This window comes from Octodon degus, unplaced genomic scaffold (genome assembly GCF_000260255.1).
Source record: "Octodon degus isolate 3935 unplaced genomic scaffold, OctDeg1.0 scaffold00223, whole genome shotgun sequence".
In the NCBI taxonomy this organism is placed as follows: Eukaryota; Metazoa; Chordata; class Mammalia; order Rodentia; family Octodontidae; genus Octodon; species Octodon degus.
In genome coordinates, this window is record NW_004524799.1 from 989,004 (window position 1) to 994,894 (window position 5,891).

General features: G+C 45.7%; 2 pseudogenes; both read left to right on the forward strand.

Moving 5' to 3' along the window:
* Positions 1-321: 321 nt before the first annotated feature.
* Positions 322-678, forward strand: LOC101588330 (annotated as a pseudogene).
* Positions 679-4,048: 3,370 nt separating this feature from the next.
* LOC101560045 lies at positions 4,049-4,480 on the forward strand (annotated as a pseudogene).
* Positions 4,481-5,891: the final 1,411 nt, after the last annotated feature.

A 5,891-nucleotide genomic window follows, 5' to 3' on the forward strand; every position in this document is an offset into this window, starting at 1 on the left:
CATGCCTAGTTTTTATTGGTGTGTGTGTGTGTGTGTGTGTGTGTGTGTGTGTGTGTGCGCACGCGTGTGTGTGTGCGTGTACGTGTGTGCGTGTGTGTGTGTGTGTGTGTGTGGTGCTAGGGATGGAACCCAAGGCTCAAGCATGCTAGGCAGGCCCTTTACCACTGAGTTCTACCCCTGCCCTTGCTGGTCTTTCTTAGAAAAGGCTTGCTGGCTCTTGGTTTAAATTTGCAAAAATTGGGTCCTACGTCGCTGCACTGGCGAGGGTCTCAGAGGGGCTGGGCCGGAGCTGGACGCACACAGCCACTGGCAAATTTCAGGATGAATGACACTTCCGAAGTTATTCCAAACTTTGAAGAGATGTTTGCAAACAGATTCACAGAAGATGATAAAGAATACCAGGAATATCTGAAACGCCCCCCTGAATCCCCTCCAGTTACTGAGGAATGGAATAGCGGAGCTGGTGGGAACCAAAGAAACAGAGGCAATCGGTTGCAAGATAACAGATAGTTTAGAGGTAGGGACAGCAGAGGGGGGTGGCCAAGTGACAATCGGTCAAGTCAGTGGCATGGACGATCCTGGGGTAACAGTTACCCACAGCACAGACAAGAGCCTCATTATCCGCAGCAATATGGACAATACGGCTATAACCAGCAGCCTCCATACGGTTACTACTGATAGAAACGGTGGTGACATCTTTTAGTAAAATCATTTACTTTGCTAATATGACAAAAATTCATGTGTGTTCTGTTGTCACAGTTTTCCATCACATTTTATTTTATTTTATTTTTCATCACATTTTAGAGAATGGATGATTAATGATTTTGAACTTGAGACTTTAAAAACTAGATCTTACAGAAAGATATAATGGTTGCTGAGAATACTCCCTTAAAAACAAAATCAATAAGTAAATAAATAAATTCACAAAAATTCATCCAGCTGTGGTGGTGCATATCAAGAAACCCAAGGGGCCGGGGAGATGGCTCAGTGCAATAAGCGCTTCCCTGGCAAGCTCAAATGCCTGAGTTCAATCCCCGGTTCCAGAAAAAAGAAAAAAAAAAGAAAGGAGGAAAACAGAAACCCAGCACAGGGGAGACTGAGGCAGGAGGGTCACTGAGAAGCGGAGGCCAGCCTGGGCTACACAATGAGTTCAAAGCCAGCCTGAACTACATAAGGACACCCTGTCCCAAAGAAACAAAAATTCAAGTATGCACATAGTACTTTTTAAAAATGGTAGCAGTCTTACTAGAGATAGGAAAAGAAATAGGTTCTGCAGAGCGGGTTTGGGCTGAGTAAGTCGATGGGCCACGGTGCCAGCGAGGGAACAGCAGCTTTTGTGCGGAGGGCAGGGAAGGGTTCTACTTTGTGTCTCAGTCTACCTTGAACTCAATATGTAGCCCTGAAGAGCCTCAAACTCATGACAATCCTGCTTCAGCCTCCCGATTGCTTGGATTGTAGATGTACACCACCACGCCCAGTTTGGATTTTATACCGTTTTGTTTTTTTTTTTTGTTTTGTTTTTTTTTAATGGCCAGTCTCGCTATGCAGTTCAGGGTGACCTTGGGGACTCACTACACATCTTAGGCTGGGCTGGAACTTGTGGTGATCCTCCTGCCTCAGCCCTTCGAGTACTAAGATTACAGCATGCACCACCATGCCTGACCAACAATATTTCATAGAAATTTTGGGGTTTGGCTTCTCCTTGCAAATAAGGAAATGTATTTTTGGATTCTATGTGCATAGGTTCTTTGCTAGCATCATAGGTTGAATTGTGCCTCTTGATACCACCAAGACCAAAACCAGAAAGATTCCTTCCTGTTTGCAGGTGCTTTATTATGCTGAACTACTTGGCTGGCCCACATTTTCTTTTAAGAATATAAATAACGTTAAATTAGATTAGGATCTACCCGGCTCCAGCGTAACTTAATCTTCTTGATCTCAATTTACCTACTTACATCCCCCGTAATCTTATGAGGTACTGGGGTTTCAGACTTTCAGGGTATCTTTTGTATCGTTTGTTTTCTTTAGCACTGGGGATCAGCTCCAGGGCCTTGAGCATGTTAGGCAAGAGCTGTACACACTGAGCTACACTTCCGCCCAGGGAGCGGGGCTCGATCCCCAGGCCTGCTGAAACGGCAATTGAGATGAGCGTGGTGGCGCACGCCTGTAATCCCGGCTCTTGGGAGGCTGTAAACAGGCGGATCACTACGAGTCCGATCTAGTAGTGAGACACTGAACACCCTGTAGGCCCTTCCCTAAAATATACCAAAAAAAAAAGAAAGGAAGGAAGGAATGGGCATGCTGCAGGGTGGGTATAGGTGGTGATACCTGTTTTTCTAGCACTCTAGAAGGCTGAGGCAGATGGATCAAAAGTTTGAGCCTAGCTCCTAAGTACTTCAGTGAGTCCCTGTGTCAAAATCAAATACTAAGAAAAGGGCTGGGAAAGCCGAGCATGATGGGGATGGTGCACACTTATACCCAGCATTCGGAAGGCTGAGGCAGGACTATTACTGCGAGTTAAAGCCCAACGTGCAATAAATAAATATAATAAATAAAAATAAATATTTCAAAAAAAAATGGGCTGGAGAGATGGCTCAGTGGTCTAAAGCACCTACTTGAAACAAGCTTGGCAAAGCACAGGGACCTCGGTTCGATCCCCCAGCACCACATGCCAGCCAGCCCAGCCCCCTGGTGGGCTGAGCTGGCCACACACACACAGACACAATAAATAAATGTAATAAATAAAAATAAATATTTCAAAAAAAAAATAAAAATAAATAAAAATAAAGCCCAACGTGAACTACAAGGCAAGACTCTATCTCAAAACACATAAAAATGAAAAAATAATTTTAAGACAAAGGATGGAATATGTAACTCAGTGTGAAGGTCCTAGATTGAAACCCTAGTAAGGGAAAAAGGAAGACTAGAAGGAGGAGGAGGAAAAGATGGAGGAGGAGGAAGAGGAGGAGGCAGTGGCCATGCACAAACAGACATACAGTAAGAAAGCCATGTCAACATAAAAGCAGGGGCTGAAGCTAAGCAGAAGCGAGGCAGGAGCACCAAAGATGCCCAGGAGACTACCAGAGGCTAGGAGAGGGTGGGGAAGGCATCCCACACAGTTCCAGAGAGAATGTGCTTCTACTATGACCTCAGTTTCAGACTCCACCCTCAAGAACTAAGACACAGGGCCACTGGAGAGATGGCTCAGTGGAATAAGCGCTTGCCTGGCAAGCACAAGGGCCTGAGATCAATCCGCAGTTCCGCCAAAAGAAAAAAAAAAAAAAAGAACTAAGACACAATACATTTCTGTTAGTGGAAGCTACTCAGTCTGTGTGCTTGTTATGGCAGCTGCAGGAAACTGAGAAGTAAAGTGCAGGCAAAACACGGTGAGGAGGACGCTCTGTTGCCTCTACTGAGTAGAAATGGGAGCAGAACGGCGAGCCCTTGCATCATTCCGGTGCTTCGTTTTTTGCACTGGTTAGAATACCCTTGCACTGAAATATTCTAACACACTGCTTGCTGACTTTGCCTGCCTGTCCCTGCTGGCTCCTGTTAGGCTCTCTCAGAGAGGAGAATGGCAAGAGCTGAGACTCAGATGATCCACTCTCATCAGTCCCCAATGTGTGGGGGGTATGTCTAGAATCCAGGGTGGACAGGTGCCATCTTGGAAGGCAAGATGGCTGCCATCTTGGAGAAGTGCTAGGGTAGGAAGGTGCTCTGTACTTGTGCTCCTGACAAAGAAAGCCCTGCAGTTCTGACAGGAGCTGAAGGCTGCCCTCCACCTCACACTGCGACTGTACCTCCAAATGTCGGACTTCAGAAAGGCGGGACCTACAGCCAAACCACCGATGGCTTCTTCTTTTCTTGTTCAGTCAGGATTGTACTTGTGCGTGTGTATGCATGCGAGTCCTCATGGATTGGAGGCCTCCACACTAAGCTATGTGCCCAGCCCCTCTTTTTCTATTTTGAGACAGTCTCTCCAGGTGGCTAAATTGCCCAGGCTTGATCTTGCCTTGACCTTGCTCTGTGGCCGGCCGTGCGAGATGGTCTGGTCCGTGCTGTCATGTCGTTCTTGACACCGCTGCTGCTGAGGGGTCTGACAGGCCCGGCGCGGAGGCTCCCCGTGCCGTGTGCCCAGGTGCACTCCAAGCCGCCGCGGGAGCAGCTCGGGACCATGGATGTCGCCATTGGGCTTACTTCCTGCTTCCTGTGCTTCCTCCTGCGGGCAGGCTGGGTCCTGTCACACCTGGAGAGCTACAAGAAGCGAGTGAAGGGGGCTGTCCTTTCCCCTGTAACCCGACCACCCCGCCAGCCATCCGGATCATGTCTCCTGCATTCCAGGCCGGCTGCCCCGGATCATGTCATTGGTCACCTCTTCTGCAATCATGACTTCTCAGTATCTTCACCATGACATCTGGGACCACAGATCAGCCCTGCTCATTGGGGTCCGCCCTGCAACAATAAAGTCTATTTAAACCTTGAAAAAAAAAAAATTAAAAAAATAAATAAATAAATTGCCCAGGCTGGGCTCAAACTTGGGATCCTCCTGCCTTAGCTTCCCACAATGCCAGGATTGTAGGCCTGTGCTACCAAATCCAAGTTTCAGTCAGGACTTTTTCTGTTTGTTTTTTTTTTTAATTTTGGGTTTGGGGTATAAGGTCTCCCTATGTCATTCAGACTAGCCTTGAACTCACTATGTAGCCCAGGCTGGCATTGAATTTTTTTTTTTTTTTTTTAGGACCAAGGTTTGAACTCAGAACCCTGCACTTGCCAAGCAAGTGCTTATTCTACTGAGCTATCTCCCTGGCCCCTCCTGGCATTGAATTTTGATCTGCCTGCTTCAGCCTCCTGAGTGCTGGGATTATAAGTATGTACCACCAGGACCAGCTCAAGAATTTACCCTAGAGTTAAAAGAACTTTTTATTGAGATAAGGTCTTGCTATGTAGTTCTGGCTATTTTGAACTCACTATGTTGCCCAGACTGGCCTTGAACTTACCACAATCCTCCTGCCTCAACCTCCCAAGTTCTGGGCATGCCACTACCATGCCTGACTAAAGGAACTTTAATGGCTCTATCTATAGGAAAATTTCTCCTCTTTCCCCTACTTACCTAAGATACACAGAGCTAATATTATCTGCTTAGTTAAAAAAAAAAAAAAAAAAAAGACATGAGCCAAAATAAACCTCTCCTGGTAAAAAAGGAACTAGCTGAGCTTGGTGGCACATGCCTATAATCCTAGCACTCTCGGCCAGGGAAATGGCTCAGTGGAATAAGTGCTTCCCTGGCAAGCACACAGTTCTGAGTTCAATCCCCGGTTCTGCCAAAAAAAAAAAAAAAAAAAGCCTAGCACTCTGAGAGGCTGAGGCAGAAGGATATGCAAGTTCATATCATACAGAAAGTACAACTCTGATTGAAGAGTATTTGAGAAAATGGAAAGATATTCCATGCTCCTGGATAGAACCAACATTGTGAAAATGGCCATACTCCCAAAATTGTTACACAGATTCAATGTAATCTCTCTCTCTTTTTTTTTTTTTTTTTTTTTTTGTGGAACCAGGGATTGAACTCACACCCTTGCACTTGCCAGGGAAATGCTTATTCTACTGAGCTATCTCCCCGACCCTGTAATCTCAATTAAAATACCACTAGTATACCTCATAGAGGGGCTGGGGAGATGGCTCAGTGGAATAAGCGCTTCCCTGGCAAGCACAAGGGCCTGAGTTCAATTCCTGGTTCTGTAAAAAAAAAAAAAAGAATTAAAAGTATACCTCATAGAGCTAGAGAAAACTTTCCTCAAATTCATTAGGAACCAGAAGAGACCCAAAATATCGTGTTTTTTTTTGTTTTTGTTTTTGTTTTTGTTTTGTTTTGTTTTGGCTGAACCGGAATT